Source organism: Hemitrygon akajei, chromosome 31 (assembly GCF_048418815.1).
Source record: "Hemitrygon akajei chromosome 31, sHemAka1.3, whole genome shotgun sequence".
NCBI lineage: Eukaryota > Metazoa > Chordata > Chondrichthyes > Myliobatiformes > Dasyatidae > Hemitrygon > Hemitrygon akajei.
Window position 1 is genome coordinate 3,652,092 of NC_133154.1, and position 27,504 is coordinate 3,679,595.

A 27,504-nucleotide genomic window follows, 5' to 3' on the forward strand; every position below is an offset into this window, starting at 1 on the left:
GAAGGTAAACGATACAATTGGAAAGTGTTTATTCTGGCCGTCAGTCTGTGATCGATGGTTTTCCACAGGGATATCTGCAGTTGTTTGAAATATATAGAAATGATTTTGAATAAAAGGGAGATGGGATGGTGAGTTTACACATGTGAGGTGTTGCACTGTGATGAGTTAAACCAGAGCAGGACTCACACAGTAAACGGTAAGGCCCTACTGTGTTCTTGTGAATCTTTCCTTGCAGTAGTGTGGAGACTGGAACTACACTCAATTCTCCAAGTGCAACCTAATCAACGTCTTGTACAATTAGCAAACCTTCTTAAATAGAGGCCGAACGTTTGCCCCTTGCCTGCCCTCCAGACCTCTCCCTAGTTATCCTCTTGCTCTTGATGTTGGTATAGAATGCCTTCCGATTCACCTTAATCCTACTTGCCAAGAAATTTCCATGTTTCCTCCTGGTTTTCCCAATTCCCTTCTCGAATTCTTTTCTCAGAATTACATTTGTCACAGACAGGATTTATCTGGTAATAAAAATGAGCTAACTTATCCTTGGACATACAGACCCTATGAACCAACTTAAATTGTATCAAAGCGTGTCTAGCACACATTGAAGAAGTGTTAAAACTCTTAATTCCCAAACCCCACACTGCTTGGTTTTACCTCCTCCCAAAGATCCTCAAGCCTGACTGTCCTGGTAGACCTATGGGTTCAGCCTGCTCCCGCCCCACCAAAGTTGTATCTGCCTACCTGGACTCCATTTTGTCACCCATAGTTCAGTCCCTCCCTACCTACATCCGGGATACATCCCATGCCCTCCACCTCTTCAATAACTTCCAGTTCCCCGGTCCCAACCGCTTCATTTTCACCATGGATGTCCAATCCTTATACACTTCAACTCCCCATCAAGAAGGCCTCAAAGCCCTCTACTACTTTCTTGACAATAGACCTCACCAGTTCCCCAACACCACCATACTCCTCCAGTTGGCGGAACTGGTACTCACACTTAATAACTTCTCTTTCGGCTCTTCCCACTTTCTTCAGACCAAGGGTGTAGCTACGGGTACTTGCATGGGCCCCAGCTATGCCTGCCTCTTCGTGGGTCATGTGGAACAGTCTATGGTCCAAATCTATACTGGTACTGCTTCCCAACTTTTCCTTCGATACATTGACGACTACATTGGTGCTGCTTCCTGCACCCATGCTGAGCTCGTCAATTTCATCGACTTTGCCTCTAACTTTCACCCAGCCCTCTCATTCACTTGGTCCATCTCTCTCCCCTTTCTCGATCTCTCGGTCTCCATCTCTGGAGATAGACTGTCCACTGACATCTTCCATAAACCCACTGACTCCCATAACTACCCTGATTATACCTCTTCCCACCCTACCAAATGTAAAAATGCTATTCCCTATTCCCAATTCCTCCGTCTCCACCGCATCTGCTCCCAGGATGAGACTTTTCGTTCCAGGACATCTCAAATGTCCTCTTTCTTTAAGAATCATGGTTTCCCTTTTGCTGTCATCAATGATGCCCTCAGCCGCATCTCCTCCATTTCCCACACTTCGGCTCTCACCCCATCCTCCCGTCACCACAACAGGAACCGTGTTCCCCTTATCCTCACCTACCACCCCACCAGCCTCCGGATCCAGCATATTATCCTCCACAACTTCCGCCACCTTCAACAGGACCCCACCACTAAGGACATCTTTCCCTCTCTACTCCTCTCTGCTTTTCGCAGGGATCGTTCCCTCCGCGACTGCCTGGTCCACACGTCCCTCCCCACAGATCTCCCACCTGGTACTTATCCCTGCAAACGTAAGTGCTACACCTGTCCCTACATCTCCCCTCTTACCACCATTCCGGGCCCCAGACAGTCCTTCCAGGTGAGGCAACACTTCACTTGTGAGTCTGTTGGGGTAATCTATTGCATCCGGTGCGGCCTCCTCTACATCGGCGAGACCCGACGCAGATTGGGGGACCGCTTCATCGAGCACCTCCGCTCCGTCCGCCACAACAGACAGGATCTCCCGGTTGCCACCCACTTCAACTCTGCTTCACATTCCCATTCGGATATGTCTATACGTGGCCTCCTCTACTGCCATGATGAGGCCAAACTCAGGTTGGAGGAGCAACACCTGATATACCGTCTGGGTAGTCTCCAGCCCCTTGATGTGAACATCGAATTCTCCAACTTCCAGTAATTCCCTCCCTCTCCCTTTCCCATCCCACTTTTACTTTGCCTCCTCTTTGCCTATCACCTGATTCCTGAAGGCATGATTCTCCCTTCTTCTACTACCCATAGTGCTTTCCCCTTACATTCCTCCTTCACCTCTCCAGCCTATCCCCTCCCTGCTTCCCCTCCCCCACCCCTTGATCTTTCCTCTGATTGGTTTTCCACCCTTCCCCCCACCTTCTTTATAGGGCCCTTGCCCCCTCCTTCTTCAGTCCTAACGAAGGGTCTCGGCCCAAAATGTTAACTGCTCATTTCAACGGATGCTGCCCGACCTGCTGAGTTCATCCAGCTGTTTGTACGTGTTGATTTGACCACAGCATCTGCAGTGTACTTTGTGTTTCAGAAGTGTTAACTAGTTGGAGAATTTTCTCCCATTTCTCTATAGGTAAAGATACCCGAAGTTCTCTTTCCCATTCATTCTTAATTTTATCAGATGGACCTAGACTTATTTTCGTAATCAGATCATAAATAATTGCTATTAAACTCTTCTGATAGGGATTTAAACCTAAATTTTTTTCTGTAATTTCTGAAATTACGATATGATATTGGAAAAGTAGGTTAAATAACATTCAAAGTTTCTAATCTGTAAATATGTGAAAAATGTGATCTAGGCAAATTATATTTATTAGACAACTGCTAAAAAAAGGACATGAGACAGTTATCCATGAATATGTCATGAAAACATGTTATTCCCTTCGTTTTCCATAAAAGAAAAAACTTGATCAAATCTGGATGGTTGGAAAAAAAAATTAGATATAATAGGACTTGATAGGATAAATTTATTCGATCCAAAAAATTTACAAAATTGAAACCATATTCCTATTCTATGTTTAATCATTGAATTATTCATTTGTTTATTCAGTTTAGTAAGTGCAAAGGGAAGCGAGGCCCCTAAGATGGAAGCCAATGAGAACCCCTGTACAGACTCGCACTCGAGGTTCACCCATCGTGGACGGTGAATTTCATGCAGATCTTTTGTCCACAACGTTAAATAAAGCTTCCTTGACACATATGTTCTGGTCTTGCGCTTTTTCGGAAAAATATTGCAAAGACATTTTTGATATTACTTCAGCAGTTTTGTGTATCGGTTTACAGCTTCATCCTATCACTGCAATTTCTGGATTACCAGTGATGGACTCTAGTCAATTATCCCCTTCAGCTTGCCATTTGATTGCATTTGTTACATTAATAGCCAGAAGATCTATTTTATTCAAATGGAAAGATTCTAATCCCCCGACTACATTTCAGTAGTTTTCCCAAGCTATACCATGTTTGAACTTCGAAAAAATTAGGAGTGGCACTATCGACCCTTTGGTTAAATTTGAAGAAATTTGGAGGCCATTTATTCAACATTTTCATGTGATGTAAGCTGACCTTTTCCGAATCCTTCTCAATAACTTTCTGTTTGTGTACAGAGGAGCGGAGTTAATGACAAATAATGAGTCTGGTCGAGTCTGGTTTTGGCATCTGTTCCTCACTCCCATTCCCACCGGGAATTCTGTGAGTCCCCACATTACTCCAACAGGCAAGGGTGATGGAACTGAGAAGGTTCAAGGTCTGTGGGTTGGGGAGGGAGGGGAGGGGTGGAGAGAGAGAGAGAGAGGGGGAGAGAGAGGGAGAGGGAGAGGTAGAGGGGGTGAGAGGGAGAAAGAGAGGGGGAGAGAGAGAGGAAGAGGGAGAGAGAGGCAAAATCAAGGTGGTGTGAGAAGTTCAAGGTTGGGGAATTGTCTTGAGAGTGTGCGCAGGACAGAGAGAGAAATCGTTGGCCCACAATGATCCTAATTTAAAATGTACACCATTTCATCTAATTTGTATACAAGGCTGTTGGGGCATGAGGTTTTCCCCCAGAGACTGCCGTCTTTTAAAACATTTTATTTCTCACGAGGTATGAAAAGCGGAATATTCTGAGCGCGACATCTAAATGATCTGTCATCCAGCAAGTGACCAGCAGGTGACAGGGTTGTCCACAAAATTAGAGGGACCTGTCATTGCAGAAATACACCAGTAGGTGGGAGTATTTCCACAAAAAGAAACACTCGGACCCTTTTCTTGCAACACACACAAAATGCTGGTGGAACGCAGCAGGCCAGGAAGAAGCTCAGTCGACGTTTCGGGCCGAGACCCTTCGTCAGGACTGCGTTCCACCAGCATTTTGTGTGTGTTGCTTGCATTTCCAGCATCTGCAGATCTCCTCGTGTTTGCGAAGACCCTTTTCTTGTGGCAAATGACCACAGAGTGGGAGTGTTATCCTCAAAATAAAATATCTGGAAATAGCCAGGGGTGGTAACGGGGATAAGCTCCCACTACCTATCAAATGCTCCCAATTGCGTGCGCCTCAAATTGCCTCTGACAACCAAATCCAGTTCCTGGCCTTCATGTGTGGCTTAGCTACTAATCCTGGAGGAACCGTTTCTACTGACAGAAGGGGCAAAGGTGGGTTACTGGCACCCTAAAACCAGTTGCTTCGGGCAAATGCGGCTCGTCAGCTGTGGTTGGCAGCTCATCTAGCAGAGGGAAAACTCTGATCTTAAATCTCTGCTGCCATCTGGCTGTACCCACTAATGGGGAAGGTTCTGGGAGTAAACCCGGAGGGAAAAATCCGAAGGGGTGTCCCTAAGGCAGTCCTACATTGAGTTGAACGCTGACTGGCAACTCCTGTGACACTGCTGATTCCAAACTGCATCGGTCTCTGCCGTTCCTTTGGGTTCATCAGATGAGTGGAGAGGGGGAGCTTACTACATGGACAACAGCTTGCTCTCCATATCCTCCTGCACAGGCTTGCGTATCTAGACAGGTAGGACGCCATATCCGTGATCAAATCTGACCGAGGGAGGCCTCAGATGCTCGAAATCTTGAGACACAGACACACACACACCACCCCACCCCCCCACAGGAGAAACTCCAGCAGGGAGGGGGGGTGCTAACTCCCTGAAATGAGGTTTTGTAGGGTGGGATGTCCGCAGACAGGAGGTTATTACAGTAAAGACCGGCAGCTTTAGAGTAGAACAAAGGCTGTGAGGCTGGACACGATGGTCTATCAACAGGTGAATGAGCATGCAGACTGTGAACAATGAAGGGGACGGAAGCCTATGCCTAGGCCCAGAACCAGCCATCACCTGTTACCTAGGCCCAAAATCAGCCTGGCATTGGCGTTCAACTTAAAACGAAGCTCAAATTAGAACTGACTTGTGCAGCCTTAAACTAAACTCTACCAGTATCCATGGGAATGGGGACAGAGCTGAACTCTCAGTGTGAGATTGTCTGGTGATAACTCAGAGGTGGTGATCAGCAACACTGGAGTCACAACACTGCAAAGTGACACCAGGAGGGTTATAAATACCACAGGCTGTGGAGGGAGGAGAAGGTGCAAGGCAAAGAATCCCTGACCACAACACTCCTTACTGTACAAAAAAGGTGAAAATGACCGATGGCAGAGAAACACAAACACCAGTGAGTGTACAGATCTCCCCCGAGTCAGAGAGACGGGGAGACACCGGTCAGTGTACAGATCTCCCCCTGAGAGAGAGGGACTGAGAGACACCGGTCAGTGTACAGATCTCCCCCTGAGAGAGAGGGACTGAGAGACACCGGTCAGTGTACAGATCTCCCCCTGAGAGAGAGGGACTGAGAGACACCGGTCAGTGTACAAATCTCCCCCTGAGAGAGAGGGACTGAGAGACACCGGTCAGTGTACAGATCTCCCCCTGAGAGAGAGGGACTGAGAGACACCGGTCAGTGTACAGATCTCCCCTGAGAGAGAGGGACTGAGAGACACCGGTCAGTGTACAGATCTCCCCTGAGAGAGGGACTGAGAGACACCGGTCAGTGTACAGATCTCCCCTGAGAGACTCCGGTCAGTGTACAGATCTCCCCCTGAGGCAGAGAGGGACTGAGAGACACCGGTCAGTGTACAGATCTCCCCTGAGAGAGAGGGACTGAGAGACACTGGTCAGTGTACAGATCACCCTGAGAGAGGGACTGAGAGACACCGGTCAGTGTACAGATCTCCCCTGTGAGAGAGGGACTGAGAGACACCGGTCAGTGTACAGATCTCACCCTGAGAGAGGGACTGAGAGACACCGGTCAGTGTACAGATCTCCCCTGAGAGAGAGGGACTGAGAGACACCGGTCAGTGTACAGATCTCCCCTGAGAGAGAGGGACTGAGAGACACCGGTCAGTGTACAGATCTCCCCTGAGAGAGAGGGACTGAGAGACACCGGTCAGTGTACAGATCACCCTGAGAGAGGGACTGAGAGACACCGGTCAGTGTACAGATCTCCCCTGAGAGAGAGGGACTGAGAGACACCGGTCAGTGTACAGATCTCCCCTGAGAGAGAGGGATTGAGAAACACCGGTCAGTGTACAGATCTCCCCTGAGAGAGAGGGACTGAGAGACACCGGTCAGTGTACAGATCTCCCCTGAGAGAGAGGGACTGAGAGACACCGGTCAGTGTACAGATCTCCCCTGAGAGGGACTGAGAGACACCGGTCAGTGTACAGATCTCCCCTTTGAGAGAGGGACTGAGAAACACCGGTCAGTGTACAGATCTCCCCTGAGAGAGAGGGACTGAGAGACACCGGTCAGTGTACAGATCTCCCCTGAGAGAGAGGGATTGAGAGACACCGGTCAGTGTACAGATCTCCCCTGAGAGAGAGGGACTGAGAGACACCGGTCAGTGTTCAGATCACCCTGAGAGAGGGACTGAGAGACACCGGTCAGTGTACAGATCTCCCCTGAGAGAGAGGGACTGAGAGACACTGGTCAGTGTACAGATCACCCTGAGAGAGAGGAACTGAATACATTGTTGTGTGTTATGAGAAACCAGTCTGTACAGAGTCCAGGCAAGTGTGATATCTCATCACAATCTCCATCGCTCACTCTCTGTGGTTTGACACTGTTGTTGGTACCAGAACACATCTCTTCTCAAAGATGTCCTTCGAATTGAACATTCAAATTTAATTCATTTTCTCACCACGTAACAAGGACCTAAACTATACACAGACCCTCATACTGACACCTTCACAGAGACCTGGACGTACACATTCAAACACTGGCAGAGAAATCTGTGCAGATGTTCAAACACACACACACACACGCACACGCACATGCACACGCAGACACACACACACACTCACACACAGTTACACACACACACAGACACACACACACAGTTACACACACAGAGGACAGAGTTTCAGTGTGAGAAGGAAGAGGCTTAAGGGAATCTGAAGGTTTAATGTTTCACACAGAGACAAAAGACTAGTTCGTTTCTGGAATGAGACAGACAGACAGACAGACATATTTTATTGATCCCGAGGGAAATTGGGTTTCATTACAGCCGCACCAACCAAGAATAGTGAAGAAATATAGCAATATAAAACCATAATAATTAAATAATAAGTCAATCATGCCAAGTGGAAATTAGTCCAGGACCAGCCTATTGGCTCAGGGTGTCTGACACTCCGAGGGAGGAGTTGTAAAGTTTGATGGCCACAGGTAGGAATGACTTCCTATGACGCTCAGTGTTGCATCTCGGTGGAATGAGTCTCTGGCTGAATGTACTCCTGTGCCTAACCAGTACATTATGGAGTGGATGGGAGACATTGTCCAAGATGGCATGCAACTTGGACAGCATCCTCTTTTCAGACACCACCGTCAGAGAGTCCAGTTCCACCCCCACAACATCACTGACCTTACGAATGAGTTTGTTGATTCTGTTGGTGTCTGCTACCCTCAGCCTGCTGCCCCAGCACACAACAGCAAACATGATAGCACTGGCCACCACAACCTCGTAGAACATCCTCAGCATCGTCCGGCAGATGTTAAAGGACCTGAGTCTCCTCAGGAAATAGAGACGGCTCTGACCCTTCTTGTAGACATCCTCAGTGTTCTTTGACCAGTCCAGTTTATTGTCAATTCATATCCCCAGGTATTTGTAATCCTCCATCATGTCCACACTGACCCCTTGGATGGAAACAGGGGTCACCGGTGCCTTAGCCCTCCTCAGGTCCACCACCAGCTCCTTAGTCTTTTTCACATTAAGCTGCAGATGATTCTGCTCGCACCATGTGACAAAGTTTCCCACCGTCGCCCTGTACTCAGCCTCATCTCCCTTGCTGATGCATCCAACTATGGCAGAGTCATCAGAAAACTTCTGAAGATGGCAAGACTCTGTGTTGTAGCTGTAGCAAGACTCTGGTGTAGATGGTGAAGAGAAAGGGAGACAGGACAGTCCCCTGTGGAGCCCCAGTGCTGCTGACCACTCTGTCTGACACAAGGAGCTTCCTAAGGAGGTGGCAAAGTCAGGAACAGCAACACTGAAGGGCATCTAAATACCTGCTGGTATGAGCAGAGGGTAAAGAGAGATGGAATTGGTGCAGACATCTAGGACCAATGTACACAGGCACGATGGTCAGCACAGACACAGTGGGCCAAATGGCCTGTTTCCATTATGGTCAACTTAGTTGCCAAGACTCAAGGAATTAGGTTTAGGGAGAGGCTGAAAAGGCCAGGAGTTTATTCATTGGAATGGAGGACACCGAAAGACGATCTCATAGATGGAGCATAAAAACTCCAGGATTATCGATAGAATAAATGCACACAGACTTTCCCCAGGGGTGGGAAATGAGAAAGAGAAATAAAGGGAGACATAGAGAGAGAGAGGGAAACAGATGCACAGAGAGAGACAGAGTGATACTGCAAGAGAGAGGGAGACTGAGAAACAGAGGGTTAGAGAGAGATAGAGGCAGAGAGAGACAGAAAGAGGGAGAGGGAGAGAGATAAACAGTGAGTGAAACAGAGAAACTATGAAAGAGTGAGACAGATAAAGAGTGAAAGAGACAGTGAGAGAGACAGACAGACAGGGCGAGAGAGAGAAGTACACACATCAGGGCCTTACCGTTTACTATGTGAGTCCCGCTCTGGTTTAACTCATCAGAGTGCAACACCTCACACGTGTGAACTCACCAGCTCATCTCCCTTTTATTCAAAATCGTTTCTATATATTTCAAACAACTGCAGATATCCCTGTGGAAAACCATCGATCACAGACCAACAGCCAGAATAAACACTTTCCAATTGTATCGTTTACCTTCTAGGGGCAAGCTAATCCTGAATCCAAATGACCAAGTTTACTGTGGAGTCTTTGCAACTTCATTTCATGGATCTGCCCGTCTTGAGGGATCTTGAGAGATACTGAAGTCAATTTTGACAACATCCACTGTCCCAGCCTCAACAATCATCGCTGAAACCACCTCAAAAATCTCAGTCAATTGACCTTTTTTCGTGACTTTTTGAAAACTTGAACTGTGATCACTGTTCCCAAAATCCTCTCCCACTGAAACTCCAGTCACCTGGCCGGGCTCAGCTCCCAGTACAAGATCGAGTCTGGTCTGAACTCCAGCTCGAACATTCACACACTGTTTCAACAAACTCTCTGAGTGAACAGAGAGAAATTCGTGTAAATTTCTCTTTGATACTTTTCATGCTCCATTAGAGCATCTCCTGTTTCTCAGTTTTTCAAACCTACTGTCCAGCCCTCGATATCACTGACATCCAGGGATTTTCACTCCACTCACGCCTCACTTCCGTGCAGTTGATGTTTTGATCTTGCTGTGCACTGACGTGTCGGTGGCCAGCACGGTCTGTTTATGTTCTCCTGCTCAACTCTCTTTGCAAACGCTGGGGCTCATGATTCATTGAACTGTGTTCGGACACTCACCAGCAATCTCACCCCCAGTGTGGAATCTGTCCGTGATTTGTCCAGACGTTGATGAACTTACTGTCTACCCCTCTGAGTGACTGACATTGACTTGGAGGCCCCAGGGTAACATGGCAGATCAGGCAGGTCCTGTCCTGGTTGGAGAAGCTCCAGTCTACCTTGTTAGGCCTCAGCCTACTCTTGCCTTTTCAACAGGATGTCTGCACTGTTTCCTGGCCAAGCTCAGCTGGTTAAGTGGTCACGGTCCACCAGGATGGTGTGAGTCAGGGTGTGAGATTCTCAGTGGGAGAGTATCACGGTTGGTTTTTGATGGTGATAATTCTCCGAACCCAGGTTTTTGTGTCTCACGTATACAAGCTGTTTCTGGATTTGAGACACGATGGAGGGGAGGGTCAGAGAGGTTTGTCACCAGGTAGAGACGTAGCATTCAAGATTTGTGCACTTCCTGGAGTGATGGGTGTCTGGTGAGAAACTAAGAATCCAGGGGAATATCGGTCTCTGTATTGGGCCCAGATGTGTAGGCAATCTGTCCATTATCCCTCCCCTCCCTCTCCATCCACCACCCTCCACTCCTCAACTTACCACCAACACCATCCATTCCTTGTGCCACCCTCCGATCTTCACCCCTTCCTCCTACTCAACATCCAGATATTCCTCACTCCCCCTCACATATGTGATCTCTGTCTCTCTCTCTCCCTCCTCCCTCCCTGACTGCCCCTCAACATCTAGACACTCCTCCCTCCCCCTCATTATGTGATCTCTCTCTCTCTATTTCTCTCCCTCCTCCCTCTCTGACTGTTTCGTTCTCTCTTGTCTCTTCTTCTCTTTCTCTAACTCTTTCAATCTACTGCATTTCTTTGTCTATCCATCACTCTCCCTCCCTCTCTCTCACTATCTCTATCCATCTTTCCATCTCTTCCACCCCGTATTCCATCCATTTGATAAAATGGCTGTTTGTAACCAACAACTCTGATCCGACAAACTCCCTCATCTCACCTCCCCCATAATCTGTTTCCCTCCCCTCCAAACCCTTTCCTATCCACAGTAGGAGGGAGGGAAGAGTCTCCATAAGGGCAGGCCTCATCTTGAAGCCTCCCATTGTTACTTCTCGTTTTCTTGACTGAGGCAGCCCATGAGTGTGAGTTCCTCAAGACAGCCCCTCCCCTCCTGGCGACATGTTCTGAACCTTAATAAGGTCTGTGACTCTCTCAGTAGCTCAGAACCTGGAGTCAGGGCTGAGACAGACCTCAGCCACAAAGGGGCAGTGGGAGGCGCGGTGACAGGTTCCTGCTGGAGCAGATCTGGGAGTAGCTCAAAGTTCCTGGAAGAACAGTGACAGGTAGGCTCACTTCTCTGTCTCAGGGGTAGGAGGGTGTCGATTTGGCAATGCTACCCCTCCTTGTGTGGTCTGATCCTCTTTCTTCCCTCCTCTCCATCTCTCAACCTCTCTCTCCCCTTCTCTCCATCTCTCAACCTCTCTGTCCCCTTCTCTCCAACTCTGAACCTCTTTCTCCCCTTCTCTCCATCTCTCAACCTCTCCCTCCCCTTCTCTCCATCTCTCAACCTCTCCCTCCCCTTCTCTCCATCTCTCAACCTCTCTCTCCGCTCTCTGATAATTTCCCTCCAACATCTTCCTCAACTCTGCCCAGAGTCCATGCTGTAAATTCTGGCATCGGGTGAGTGAGGTTCTAGAAATTTCTATTGCCTCACTGACTCCCTCCCAACTCTCCCTCTCTTGTGATCAATATGTTTTTCATTCTCTCCCTCACTCTCCCTTTCTCTCATTCTCTGCCTCCCTTTCCCTCACTACCAAAGTATCCCTCCCTCTCTCCCACTACCAATACCTCCCTTCTCTCTCCCTCTGCACCTTTCACTCATATTCTCCCTTTGTCCATCTCTATCTGATTATACATTCTCTCTCTGTGTTATTCTCTCTCCCCCCATTGCTCGCACTCTCTGACTTGCTTTCTCTGTCTCCCAGACACAACCCTTGCATTCATTTCTTTCTCAATCTCGTACTCTCTCTCTCCATCTCTCCAGTGCTGTTTTTCATCTTTCTTCTTTTCACTCTCCCCCCTTCTCAACTATTCTCTCTCATTGGCACTATCACCCCATCTTATTTTCTCCCCCTCTCTTCATTTCTGTATGAATTGCTCGCTAGTTCCCAACCTCTCCTTCCCTCTTATCCCTCTCATTCTATCTCTCCCACCCTCACTCTCCCTATCCTCCTCCCTCCCTCTCCCTCTCCCTTCCTCATTATTTGCATTCCAATCCGTCCTTCAGCCTTTACCATTTCCTCTGTGTGATGGGGTCAGTGAGAGAACTGCCGTTAGGCAATTGTGCTTTCACAGAGATGTCCCACACTGAAACAAGGCCTTCCACACAACTCATCCAAACCGACCGATCTCCCTTGTTGAGCTTATCCTGTTTGCCTGCGTTAGCTCCCATATCCCTGTAAACGCTATCTATCCATCACGGTCTAAATGCCTCCTAAACATCGTAATTGTAGCTGCCTCGACCACTTGTTCTGTCCTGCCGTGATTTAACTTTCCAAATTCACCTCAAAATTGTCTGACTTAAATTTCATCTGCCATTCCTTTGTCAGACCGTCTGAAATAAGGACACACCAGTAGAGCCATTACATCTTTGCTCCATCCTGTTATAACCATACACCAACCTTCTTTACTGCCCACCACAACACCAATTTTTGTGTCATCCACTAATTTATTAATCATGCAACTCCATTCTCATCCAAGCTGATTGTACAAATGACAAGCAACACTGACCCCTGACCCTGACCCCCAGAGCACACCACTGACCACAGGCCTCTGATCCTTCCATCGCCCATTTTAGATCCAAGTAGCTCGTTCACCCTAGTTCCCATGTGATCACACCTTCCCAAGCATACAATGAACCATTGCCCTCTGCGAATATGTGGTTCCTCTGCAGACAGAGTTAAGTGCACTAAGTTCCTGGGAGTTCACATCACAGGTGACCTCACCTGGTTCCTTCATATCACCTCCCTGAACAAGAAGGCTCTCCAGCACCTCCACTTCCTAAGAAAACTGAGGCAAGAAAGGCTCCCTCTCCCCTCCATCTCCCCATCTTAACTGAATTTTACAGGAGCACCATCCTGACAAGCTGCCTCTCCATCTGGTATGGGAACAGCAGAGCATCGGACCGGAAGTTCCTACAAAGGGCTATGAGAACGGCTGAGAGGATCATAGAGGTCTCCCGAACACTCAACGGGGGCATTTATCAGGACAGCTGTGTACACAGGGCCCTTAGTATTATCAACGATCCCACCCATCCATCCAGCATCCTCTTTGACTTTCTACCATCAGGCAGGAGACTCTGATGCATAAAGACAAGAACGGTCAGGATGGGAAACAGTTTCTTCCCTCAGGCCATTAGGCTTCTGAACTCCCCACCACATCATATTCAATGTGTCGCTGGTTTATCTGTTTCACACCTTACAATATTTCATATTAATGCAACTTAGATTGTTATTATGTGTGATTCATCTGTTGATTTTATCCTTACCTTCGTAAGTTATCGTGTGTTATGTGTTTTACACCCTGGTTCGAAGAGACATTGCATTTCTATATACATTATATGGTTATACACATTATATACATGTATATAGTTAACTGACAATAAATTTGACTTGGACTGTGCAGACCTTTGCCAAAAGTTAAATTAAAATCCATACAGACAATGTCCACCACCCTGCTCTCATCAGTCCTCCCAGGCATCATTTAGACAATAGACAATAGACAATAGGTGCAGAAGTAGACCATTCGGCCCGTCAAGCCTGCACCGCCATTTTGAGATCATGGCTGATCATCTACTATCAATACCCGGTTCCTGCCTTGTCCCCATATCCCTTGATTCCCCTATCCATAAGATACCTATCTAGCTCCTTCTTGAAAGCCTCCAGAGAATTGGCCTCCACTACCTTCCGAGGCAGTGCATTCCAGACCCCCACAACTCTCTGGGAGAAGAAGTTTTTCCTTAACCCTGTCCTAAATGACCTACCCCTTATTCTCAAACCATGCCCTCTGGTACTGGACTTTCCCAGCATCTGGAACATATTTCCTGCCTCTATCTTGTCCAATCCCTTAATAATCTTATATGTTTCAATCAGATCCCCTCTCAATCTCCTTAATTCCAGCGTGTACAAGACTTCAGACAATTTGGTGAGATACAACTTCCCGTGTTCAAAGCTATGCCAAATTTCCTAAATTATTCCATGTCTTTCCAAATGCAGGTAGAATCCTGTGTGTCTGAATACCCTCCGGTAACTTCTAATCCCTGATGTCAGGCTTATTGGCTTATCCCTGCAGACCTTCTGAAACAAAACACAACCTTTTCCACTTCCAGTCTGTCCTTTCTTCAATGAGGACAAAGGAAGATACATAAACTCTGTGCCAAAGCTCCTGATCATTGAGGGGTAATAACTGTTCCTGAACCTGGTGTTGTGGGTCCTGAGACTCCTGTACATTCTTCCTGATGGCAACAGTGAGAAGAGAGCATGGCATGGGTGCTGGGGGTCCCTGATGATGGATGCTGCTTTCCTGCGACAATGGTCTGTGTAAATGTGCTGAATGGCTGGGAGGACTTTACCAGTGCTGATCTGGGCCATATCCACTACTTTTTGTAGGATTTTCCATTCAAGGGCACTGGTGTTTCCACACCAGGCTGTGATGCAGCCAGTCGGTATACTCTCCACCACTTATCTATAGAAGTTTGTCAAAGTTATAGATGACACGCTGAATCTTAGCAAACGGTGCTGCTGTGCTTTCTTTGCAATAACACTCATGTCTGGTTCAGGAGAGATCCTCTGAAATAGTAACACAGAGGAATGGACAGTTTCTGACCCTCTCCACCTCTCATGCCCCAAAGAAGACTGGTTCTTGGACCTCGGGTTTCCTCCTCAATAATCATCTTTTTGGTCTTGCTGACATTGAGTGAGAGGCTGTTGTTGTTGTGGCACCACTCAGTCAGATTTTCAGTCTCCCACCTAAACTTAAATAGAGCTTTGGAGCCTCACAATCATAGGTGTAAAGTGAGTGGAGTAGGGACTAAGCACGCAGACTGTGGTGATGGAGATGTTGTTGCCAATCTGAACTGACTGGCATCTGCAAGAGAGGAAATCGCAGATGCAATTGCACAAGGAGGTATTAAGGCTTATTGATTAGTTTGGAGGAAGTGATGGTATTGAACGCTGAGCTGGAGCCAATGAAGAGCATCCTGATGTATGCATCTTCGCTGTTCAGATGTCCCAGGATGAAGTGAAGAGCCAATGAAATGGCATCTGTTGTTTACCTGATGTGATGGTGGGCAAATGGATCCTAGTCACTTCTCGGGGAGGAGTTGATGGGTTTCATCACCGGCCTCTCAAAGCGCTTCATCACCGTGGATGTAGGTGCTATTGGATGAGAGTCATCGAGGCAGGTTTAGGCACCGGTATGATTGAAGCATGTGGGTACCCACCCTACTCTCAGAGGGTGATGAGAGGGTGAAATGAGGTGCCAGTGGAAGTGGTGGATGCAGGTTCAATGTCAGTATTTAAGAGAGGTTTGGATAGGTCCTTGGATGGGGGGTGTGGAGGAGTAGGGAAGAGTGGGAGGAGTGGTATGGAAGGGTGTGGAGAGGTGTGGAGGAGTATGGACAGGTGTGGAAGGGTGTGGAGAGTTATGGATGGCTATAATTCAGGCGCAGGACGATGGAACTAGGCAGAATTCAGTATGGACCGGATGGCCAAAGGGCCTGTAACTGTGTAGAAGTGCTCTATGACTCTATGCACTTAGTCACTTAGTCCCTCTGTTCTACAATACTTGCCAGGGCATTATAAACTCACTGTACAAATCCTACCCTGATCTGACTTCACAAAATATAACATTTGGCCCTGATTTGAATTGAAAGCCATTTACCAATCCTTGGACCATTTGCCTAGCCAGTCAAGATCTCCTTCAAAATGTTGAGAACCTTCTTCGCTGTGTTCGCAGGCTGTCAAATTGTTCAGGGCATATTGGCTGGAAGGTGAGAGACTGCAGAGGGACAGGGGGAGGGGTAGACTGATAGAGAGAGAGAGGGGGGAGAGAGGGAGAGAGATTAATAGATAGAGAGCGGGGGGAGAAGTAGATTGATAGATAGAGAGAGGGGGAGAGGTAGATTGATCGAGAGAGAGAGGGGGGAGAGGTATATTGATAGAGGGGGAGAGAGGGAGGGAGATTGTTAGAGAGAGAGGGGAGAGGTAGATTGATAGATAGAGAGAGGGGGAGAGATAGATTGATCGAGAGAGAGAGAGGGGGAGAGGTAGATTGATAGAGAGAGAGGGGGGAGAGGTAGATTGATAGAGAGAGAGAGGGGGAGAGGTAGATTGATAGAGAGAGAGAGGGGAGGGAGATTGATAGAGAGAGAGGGGGAGAGGTAGATTGATAGAGAGGGGGTGAGAGGTACATTGATAGATAGAGAGAGAGGGGGAGAGGTAGATTGATAGAGAGAGGGGAGAGGTAGATTGATAGATAGAGAGAGGGGGAGAGGTAGATTGAGAGAGGGGGAGAGGTACATTGATAGATAGAGAGAGAGAGCGGGGAGAGGTACATTGATAGATAGAGAGAGAGGGGGGAGAGGTAGATTGATAGAGAGAGGGGGAGAGGTAGATTGATAGAGAGAGGGAGAGAGGGGGAGAGGTAGATTGATAGAGAGAGAGAGGGGGAGAGGTAGATTGATAGAGAGAGAGAGAGGGGAGGGAGATTGATAGAGAGAGAGGGGGAGAGGTAGATTGATAGATAGAGAGAGAGGGGGAGAGGTAGATTGATAGAGAGAGGGGAGAGGTAGATTGATAGATAGAGAGAGGGGGAGAGGTAGATTGAGAGAGGGGGAGAGGTACATTGATAGATAGAGAGAGAGAGCGGGGAGAGGTACATTGATAGATAGAGAGAGAGGGGGGAGAGGTAGATTGATAGAGAGAGGGGGAGAGGTAGATTGATAGAGAGAGAGAGGGGAGGGAGATTGATAGAGAGAGAGGGGGAGATGTAGATTGATAGAGAGAGGGGGAGAGATAGATTGATAGAGAGAGGGGGGGAGAGGTAGATTGATAGAGAGAGAGAGCGGGGAGAGGTACATTGATAGATAGAGAGAGAGAGCGGGGAGAGGTACATTGATAGATAGAGAGACGGGGGAGAGGTAGATTGATAGAGAGAGAGAGGGGAGGGAGATTGATAGAGAGAGAGGGGAGAGGTAGATTGATAGAGGGGGGTGAGAGGTACATTGATAGATAGAGAGAGGGGGGAGAGGTAGATTGATAGAGAGAGAGGGGAGAGATAGATTGATAGAGAGAGAGAGGGGAGAGGTAGATTGATAGATAGAGGGGGGAGAGGTAGATTCATAGAGAGAGAGAGAGAGAGAGAGAGAGAGAGAGAGAGAGAGAGAGAGAGGGGAGAGGTACATTGATAGAGAGAGGGGGAGAGAGACAGAGATAGCAGGGGGACAGAAAGATAAAGAGAAAGGGAGAGAGAGGGGGAGAGGTAGATTGATAGAGGGGGAGAGAGGGAGAGAGAGATAGCAGGGGGCAGAAAGTTAAAGAGAGGGAGAGAGAGATTGATAGATAGAGGGGGGAGAGGTTGATAGATAGAGAGGGGGAGGTAGATTGATAGAGAGAGGGGGGAGAGGTAGATTGATAGAGAGATAGAGAGAGAGGGGATAGGTAGATTGATAGAGAGAGAGAGAGAGAGAGAGAGAGAGAGAGAGAGAGAGAGAGAGAGAGAGAGAGAGAGAGAGAGAGAGAGAGAGAGAGGGGAGAGGTACATTGATAGAGAGAGGGGGAGAGAGACAGAGATAGCAGGGGGACAGAAAGATAAAGAGAAAGGGAGAGAGAGGGGGAGAGGTAGATTGATAGAGGGGGAGAGAGGGAGAGAGAGAGGGGGCAGAAAGTTAAAGAGAGGGGGAGAGAGGGAGAGAGAGATTGATAGAGAGAGGGGGGAGAGGTAGATTGATAGATAGATAGAGAGAGAGAGAGGGGGAGAGGTACATTGATAGAGAGGGGGGAGGTAGATTGATAGATAGATAGATAGATAGAGAGAGGGGGAGAGAGACTGAGATAGCAGGGGGACAGAAAGATAAAGAGAGAGATAGAGAGAGGGAGAGAGAGGTGGAGAGGTAGATTGATAGATAGAGAGGGGGAGAGAGACTGAGATAGCAGGGGACAGAAAGTTAAAGAGAGAGGGGGGAGAGAGAGATAGAGAAATAGAGAGAGAAAGAGAGGGTGGAAAGGGAGAAAGGTGCAAGGGAGTGAGAGAGTGAAAGGGAGAGAGAAGGGATAGATGGATAAAGAGAGGGAGGGAGAGAGAGAGTTGCTGGAATGGACAGAGGGACAGCAGATGCTATTTAATGCTGAGAGTTGTAAATGTTTTAATTTCAGAGGGAAGAATGAGATGAGGAAAAATAAACAATAATTTTGGAAACTAAGTCAGAGAGATCTAGGGGTACAGGTGAATAGTTTATCAAGCGTTGTGAGAAAGAGGTTTGAAAAGAGGACATGGTCCATGGTTTAGACATTGAATCTTAGACTACCAGAGAAGGAGTCAGGATGGAGCTTTGTGTCTAGTTCTGGAAGCCACACTAAGGCACAGCTTTGGAGAAGGTCTAGGAGAGAGGATCGTCACCTTGTCGTGGTGGAACAGTTTGTGAGTTCCTGAGATCCCAAGAGTGATTTTGTCCAGAGTTTAGCCTTCTGGCGCTTAGCTCCTGGCAGGGTCACCCATGGCGGTAAGGTCAAGGGGAGGTTCCAGACAAAGAGTGATCGAACCAAGACCTCAACGGAAGATGATGACAGATCACAACGGCCGTGAAGGAAGCGGGCTGCAGCAGTGAAGGGTCCCCAGTCGTCTTGCATTCCAAGACACTGACCTGTCAAGGATTATGCAACGTCCCCAAGTCACACATAAACAAAGTCACACACAGGCATTCTCCATTGAGGGACCCACACTGCACAGACCAAGTGGATCCTAGACTGGCCTCTATACCCACCAATAAAGAAGCCCTTTGTAGAATATCATACTTGAGTGAGCACACCACTATTACCACTCTAGTCACCAGGGACGTGGCTGTGGGGAGAGTGGAGGAGCTGGGCGAGTCCACAAGGGATCCCGTTCAGCAGAAGCATCAAGAACTCGGGCTCACCACCTCAGGGTGACTTGGCAGAGAAGCAGGAGGACCCTGAAGGAAAGTTTTGTTTAGGCAGCAAGTAGTTGGGGGCTTGGGATTCACCATGAAGTGACCCCCTGTGAGGGGGTGGGTGTTGGAAAGGACCCTCTCTGAATGGAGGGGGAATGGGGAGGGACCCTCTGTGAGAGGGTGTGTGGTGGGAGGGGCCCGTTGGAATGGAGGGATGGTGGAACGTGCTGACTCATATCTTGGTCAAACGGACTTATCTTTGGTAAATTACCTCAAAAACTGAATTCACTCAAAACTCACACTTTATCGCCTCTACACAAATATACAGATAAATTCAGTAACCCCTGGTCAGGAACTGTTGTCCCCTTCACTCAGACACCACTCCAGCTTATAACCCTGAAACAGGGAACCTCCTGTTGGACAAATGGTTGATCTTTCTTCTCCTTGCTCCAGGTCTCTGGAGATCTTTCTCCTTTGTATCTGAATCTCTGATTTCTCTGGTTTTCACTGGGTTCTCAGAATCTGGTCTATCTGGTCAATGCGTTTCGGTTTTCCATGGGCTCTGGTTCCAAGGCAGCAACTCATTACTCACTTTCTCTCAACTGTGGACGTGCACCTCATCTCCCTTTCCCTGAATCAGACCAGTTCTCCCATTTCTAGGCTCAGATTCACACTCATTTATCACAGGTACATCGAAACACACAGTGAGATGTGTTGTTTGTGTTACAGCCAGTACAACCTAGGGGCGTGCTGCCGGTGGGCCCACAATTCCCGGCAGAGCGACATACAGCAAGACAAGGCCCTTTCCACACAGAAGAATAGTCTTCCAACTTTAGGACAGGCCTCCAACCTCCAGCTTCCATGCTCTGGTCAACAGGCTCTGATTTCCAGACCTCCGAACAGCCTCTGGGCTCTGATCTTCAGTATTGACCCTCGCCACTGGACTAGCCAATGACGGGACCCCGAACCCCAGACAAACTCCAGGCTCGAACCAAGCTCGCCTATTGACTGGATCCCGTGCCTCGAGCACAGAGTGGAGGCCTGGACTGCGGATGTACTTTGTAACCCATCCAAGTCTTTTAGAAATTCGAACACAGAATGCAAAGTGTAAAAGCCTGACCTCTAACTCCCATCTCTGTCCCCAAACCCTAACCTGACCTCTAACTCCCATCTCCGTCCCCAAACCCTAACCTGACCTCTAACTCCCATCTCCGTCCCCAAACCCTAACCTGACCTTTAACTCCCATCTCCGTCCCCAAACCCTAACCTGACCTCTAACTCCCATCTCCATCCCCAAACCCTAACCTGACCTCTAACTCCCATCTCCGTCCCCAAACCCTAACCTGACCTCTAACTCCCATCTCCGTCCCCAAACCCTAACCTGACCTCTAACTCCCATCTCCGTCCCCAAACCCTAACCTGACCTCTAACTCCCATCTCCGTCCCCAAACCCTAACCTGACCTTTAACTCCCATCTCCGTCCCCAAACCCTAACCTGACCTCTAACTCCCATCTCCGTCCCCAAACCCTAACCTGACCTCTAACTCCCATCTCCGTCCCCAAACCCTAACCTGACCTCTAACTCCCATCTCCGTCCCCAAACCCTAACCTGACCTCTAACTCCCATCTCCGTCCCCAAACCCTAACCTGACCTCTAACTCCCATCTCCGTCCCCAAACCCTAACCTGACCTTTAACTCCCATCTCCGTCCCCAAACCCTAACCTGACCTCTAACTCCCATCTCCGTCCCCAAACCCTAACCTGACCTCTAACTCCCATCTCCGTCCCCAAACCCTAACCTGACCTCTAACTCCCATCTCCGTCCCCAAACCCTAACCTGACCTTTAACTCCCATCTCCGTCCCCAAACCCTAACCTGACCTCTAACTCCCATCTCCGTCCCCAAACCCTAACCTGACCTTTAACTCCCATCTCCGTCCCCAAACCCTAACCTGACCTCTAACTCCCATCTCCGTCCCCAAACCCTAACCTGACCTCTAACTCCCATCTCCGTCCCCAAACCCTAACCTGACCTTTAACTCCCATCTCCGTCCCCAAACCTTCCCCATGAGGCACAATGTTGATGAGACGGTAGTTCAGCTTCACCTTGAAAATATCAGGTTCCTTCGGGTCACAGACACAGACTGCCCTTTGATAAGGTGCTGATGAAGAGTCTTAGGCCAAAACAACAACTGTTCATTTCCCTCCATAGCAGCTGCCTGACCTGCTGGGTTCCTCCTGCCGATTTTCCACCAGCTCTGGTCCAAGGCAGCAATGCATTAGTTCTCTTCTCCCAAACGTGGACGAGTACCTCATCTCCTTTCCGTTGTTCTCCCTGAATCGGAGCAAGTCAGACTAGTTCAGTCACTTCCGGGCTCAGGTTCCTTCAGGTCAAGGTGAAGGGTTGTCGTACTAAATGTCGACCCATTGTAGCTGCTGATCTGCTGAGCTCCTCCAACATTTTGCATGTGTTGCTCAGCCTTTTTCATAAGCTTCTGTCTTCCATATCACCAAAGAACATCTCACAAACAGCTTTCTCCTTGGAAATTATCTCTAATATAGCATCTTATAACAGTGTCCCATTGTGTCCACTTTTACCTGCGTTGACCTATCAGCCCTGAGCAAGAACCTATCACCAGTTGGAGGTTGCAGCATATTCACAAAATGGTGGCCCTGGGCCAGCCAATGTCCTTGACTCATTCAAGTTTAATGTCATTTCATGTTTTAGTTCCTTCAGGTCCAACAGAGGGACCCTCTATGAAGGGGTAGGTCATGGGAGGGTCCCTTTCTGATGGCACGGATGGTGGGAAGGGGTGAATGTGTGATGCCATCCATTGGTGAACCCCATCTCCCATTCTCATTACAGATTGACCGCCCTCCGTTGATCGAGGGAAGACCTGTCAACATTGCGATGGATGCTGGGAAGGGATGGAAAATGGGAACGTTGCTCTGGGCTCTCCTGTTCCTGGGGGGTGTGGGGGCTATCTGCCAGACGGGCAGTGCCAGACAATGCCACCGTGCGTCCCCAGTACCAGGGACAAGTCTGGCTGGGGAGGGTTTTGATATGGTAACGTTGGACCGCAAGGGGGCGTACGTGGTGGACGTGGAGAGCTGGAGTAGTCCAGACGGGGCCTGCAAGCTCTGCAGGAATACTCTGATGGGGGGTAGATGGCAGCGTCTCCCCCTGGCCGTGGTGGATTGGCGAGCCCAACGTAAATGCCGCCGGTCTGTGTCCAGCCAGTTCTACCACACAGCCTCTGACTTCAGCAATTCAGTCAGCTCCAGTGTGGATAAAAGCTGGAGTGCTGGTCTGGGGTTAAACGTACATGTAGTGTCAGTAGGTGTAACAGTGGCTGGCTCCAAATCTCGGGCCATGTCCTTTGCCGAGCGTAAAGCCCGATCAGCCCACTACAGCTTTTCCAGCCAGAAGTTCCATTGCCGCCTTTACCATTTCCGTTTGAGGAACCCACCCCCTTTGGCATCTGAGTTCTCCAACCAGCTCAAAGAAATCACCAGCAGCTCCTATGAGGAAGCCCGGGACCAGTATCGCCAAATAGTGGAGACTTTCGGGACACATTACATCCGGTCAGTGGAGCTGGGTGGTTCCTACAAGGACGTGACGGCCATCCGCACCTGTAAGGCCTATTCTCAGGGCCTCTCTGCTAGAGCGGTAGGGGACTGCCTCGGTGTGGAGGCCAGTGTTGGGGTGAACTTCAAAATCGGTGTCTCAGTCTCAGGCTCATACAGAAACTGTGAGAAGCGGGCCTCATCCCATAGCCACACCAATAGCTTCCACCAGGCCTTCAGCGAGAGGCTGACGGAGGTCTCAGGAGGCCATAGTACTGGGAACAAAGACATCCTCTTCTCCTCAGACCGCCGTGCCTTCACCAGCTGGCTGAACAGTCTGACGACCTCACCAGGCATCATACACTACCGGCTGGCCCCCCTCCATCTCCTGCTGCCCAGAACCGACATTCGCCGGGCACATCTGAGGCGCTACCTCAGAGAGTACATTATGGCCAACGTCGTGAAGCGGGATTGCTCCAAAAATCCTTGCTCTGTTGGCAAGCGCAAGAACCGCTCTGACCCCTGCTCCTGTCTCTGTCAGGAGAACAACTGGGTGGACCGTGCCTGCTGCAGAAGGCAGGAGGGAATGGGACCTCCGATGGAACCCATTATGAGGGGCTACGAGCTTCAATGGACCAATCAGTCTTTCCCCTCCTCTCTTTCGGAGAACACCCTCCTCAAAGTTATCTACCCCTGAGCTTTGTCCTCTCACCAACCTCACTCCCAGGCCCAACTTTGCCTTTCCATTCTCTCTGGTCCTGGTGCCATAACTTCCGTCTCCCTCTAATCATCAGTCCCATTGTCCAAACATTTCTAACCTCTATTCCCCTTGACCATGTGTCTTTTGTCCTCTGCCTCTCTGAGGCAGTCAACTCATCAGTTCCATTGCCCTGAACTTTACCCTCTCACCCACACTGGACCAGGGAACCTCTTTTCTAGGATTTCTCTAGGCCTGAATTTTACCCTCTATCACTCAGTTTTCACCTTTGTCTTCAGGAGCCTTTCCTTCAGTTCATTCTCTTGACCTTTGCACTATAACCCTTGCTGGCCCAGGCCACCACATCCTGCACTCCCACCATTCCGGCTCTTGACCTCAGAGAGAGAGAGAGAGAGAGCCTACACAACCCTCATAGCTTCCCATTTCCTCAGATTCTCTGGGCACTAGGAATTCCCAGTGGGAATGGGAGTCCCGGCTTGCCTGCCTGCACCAAGCTTTCAGGCACTGGTGTTTGAGGGTACAGGATGGGAAGGCCATTGAGGATACAACCTCTCTGTATCTGTCATATTGCCACTGTATCACCCCAGCAGAAACCCCTCACCCCAACAAAGACCTGTATTGGAGGGAAGGTGCCCCAACCAGCTTGTCAAACCGCAGGCAGCTTAATGGCTTGAGCGTAACGTCATTTACAGATCCGCTAGACCCGTGCAGGAGGTGACTGAGAGCAGGCTCCATTTCCCATAATCCTGTTGCTGACAGAGGACCAACTGGAGAGTCTCCGGCTGACCTGTGTCCCAGGACGGGTGGCATGTCGGAGCAGGACCATCATCACAGGAACATCGTACACCTCCCTGTGCACGAGAAGCTTTGCAAAGAGATGCTTTGGAGACAGAAGAGATTGTCTGATTGCCTCTTGCCTTCTTTGTACAACTTGTGTTTTTGCAATAAACATCACTGAGCATCATTTAGCGTTTGGGTGTGAATGGTTACTGTGGTGATGTGGGATGTGGAGTTCCGGGGTGGTGAGGACAGGAACGTGGGACAGGGAGGAGGAGGTGAGGAAGGGTATTGTCCCGAGTGGGGTTTGATGGGAGGAACACGGGAGATTGGAGAAGCTGGAATCGGCAGGGACAGAGATCAGCATCACGACACGCACCACAGAGACCGTCCAGGAGAGACACCGTCTTTACCAGGGGTCTGTGAATGGGAGAGATTTACTCTTTAAAAGCGATCTGAGATGATAAAGAGAATCCCTCTCTGATGGGAGACGGTCACTTTCCACCAACCATTCCTGCTCTTCACCTTTTCATTCCTCCTTTTCATTCCTCCCTTTCTCTCTCTCTCCCCCTCCCTCCCCTCACTCTTTCCCTCTCTCTCCCTTTCTCTTTGTCTCTCTCTCCCTCTCCCCCTCTCCCTCTCCCTGGTCACAAACAGATCATAACGATACACAAGTCACAATTCCTATGCAGGCCTGTCATTCCTGTCACCACCTGTACAACCACACTGAAAGGCCACACAGAGTTGGTGTTTGAGATAACGGGTGATTTATTCAAAAGCTGGTGTGCACCAGGAGACCAGACAAAGCTCATCTACTGAGCATGAATTTGGTATGGCTTTTACACTCCTGAAAAACTACATTTTGATAACAGAATGGTGGCTACAGAGAGAATTAATTAACTATCAGAGTAGCACAAACAGGAGGAAATTGGCAGGAAATCCGAGCAACACACACACAAAGCTGGTGGAACTCAGCAGGCCAGTGGGCATCTACGGACATTCGGGCCAAGACCCTTCTTCAGGACGGAAAAGGAGCGTCAGAGTAAGAGACGGGGGAGTGGGTGAGAGGTGAAATTGGGAGGGGTGAATTAAAGAACTGGAAAGTCAATTAGTGAAAGAGATAAAGGGCTGGAGAAAAGGGAGTCTGCTAGGAGAGGACAGAAGGCCAGGGAGGAAGGGAAGGGGGAGGTGCACCAGAGGGAGGCGATGGGCAGGTAAGGAGATAAGGTGAGAGAGGGAAATGGGAATGGGGAATGGTGGAATGGGGGACATCGCCGAGGGTGAGGACGAGTTCCATTAGATGGAGGAGGATGTTGGTGGAAGGGAACTGGTTCGGTCTGCTTTAGAAAGAAGGCATTTTTGATGGGAATAGAAGCAGAAGGCAACTGTGTGGGGGTTGCACAGAGGGACAGCTCCTCGTGTTCTGCTTACACTTCAGCCCCGACACTCCTGTGTTTACGGGACAGACGAGACAAGTCAGTGGGAGTCATTCATCCATTCCTGAGGCAGCCCAAGGTGCCTGTTACCAATTGCCTGCACCTCTTGCAAGGGGTAGTGATACCTGTACTGGGGGGGGATCAGTAATACCTGTGCCCAGGGGTATCAGAGATACTTGTGCTGGGGGTGGGGGGGTCAGTGATACCTGTGCCTGGGGAGGGGGGGGGTCAGTGATACCTGTACCTGGGGGGGGGGTGTCAATTATACCTGTACCCAGCGGTCAGTGATACCTGTACCTGGGGGGGGGGGGTCAGTGATACCTGTACCTGGGGGGGGGGTGTCAATTCTACCTGTACCCAGCGGTCAGTGATACCTGTACCTGGGGGGGGGGTCAGTGATACCTGTACCTGGGGAGGGGGGGGTCAATTCTACCTGTACCCAGCGGTCAGTGATACCTGTACCCGGGGGGGGGGTGTGTCAATTATACCTGTACCCAGCGGTCAGTGATACCTGTACCTGGGGGGGGGTGTCAATTCTACCTGTACCCAGCGGTCAGTGATACCTGTACCCGGGGGGGGGGTGTCAATTATACCTGTACCCAGCGGTCAGTGATACCTGTACCTGGGGAGGGGGGGGTCAGTGATACCTGTACCTGGGGGGGGGTGTCAATTCTACCTGTACCCAGCGGTCAGTGATACCTGTACCCGGGGGGGGGTGTCAATTATACCTGTACCCAGCGGTCAGTGATACCTGTACCTGGGGAGGGGGGGGTCAGTGATACCTGTACCTGGGGGGGGGTGTCAATTCTACCTGTACCCAGCGGTCAGTGATACCTGTACCCGGGGGGGGGGTGTCAATTATACCTGTACCCAGCGGTCAGTGATACCTGTACCTGGGGAGGGGGGGGTCAGTGATACCTGTACCTGGGGGGGGGGTGTCAATTATACCTGTACCCAGCGGTCAGTGATACCTGTACCTGGGGAGGGGGGGGTCAGTGATACCTGTACCTGGGGGGGGGGTGTCAATTATACCTGTACCCAGCGGTCAGTGATACCTGTACCCGGGGGGGGGGGTGTCAATTCTACCTGTACCCAGCGGTCAGTGATACCTGTACCTGGGGAGGGGGGGGTCAGTGATACCTGTACCTGGGGGGGGGGTGTCAATTATACCTGTACCCAGCGGTCAGTGATACCTGTACCTGGGGGGGGGTGTCAATTCTACCTGTACCCAGCGGTCAGTGATACCTGTACCTGGGGGGGGGGTGTCAATTCTACCTGTACCCAGCGGTCAGTGATACCTGTACCTGGGGAGGGGGGGGTCAGTGATACCTGTACCTGGGGGGGGGGGTGTCAATTCTACCTGTACCCAGCGGTCAGTGATACCTGTACCTGGGGGGGGGTGTCAATTCTACCTGTACCCAGCGGTCAGTGATACCTGTACCTGGGGGGGGGTGTCAATTCTACCTGTACCCAGCGGTCAGTGATACCTGTACCTGGGGGGGGGTGTCAATTATACCTGTACCCAGCGGTCAGTGATACCTGTACCCGGGGGGGGGGGTGTGTCAATTCTACCTGTACCCAGCGGTCAGTGATACCTGTACCCGGGGGGGGGTGTGTCAATTCTACCTGTACCCAGCGGTCAGTGATACCTGTACCCGGGGGGGGGTGTCAATTCTACCTGTACCCAGCGGTCAGTGATACCTGTACCTGGGGGGTGTGTGTCAATTATACCTGTACCCAGCGGTCAGTGATACCTGTACCCGGGGGGGGTGTCAATTCTACCTGTACCCAGCGGTCAGTGATACCTGTACCCGGGGGGGGGTGTGTCAATTCTACCTGTACCCAGCGGTCAGTGATACCTGTACCCGGGGGGGGGTGTC

General features: G+C 49.7%; 1 pseudogene; it reads left to right on the forward strand.

Annotated features, from left to right (window-relative positions):
- Positions 1-11,162: 11,162 nt before the first annotated feature.
- Positions 11,163-24,375, forward strand: LOC140719364 (perforin-1 pseudogene; annotated as a pseudogene).
- The last annotated feature ends 3,129 nt before the right edge of the window (positions 24,376-27,504 follow it).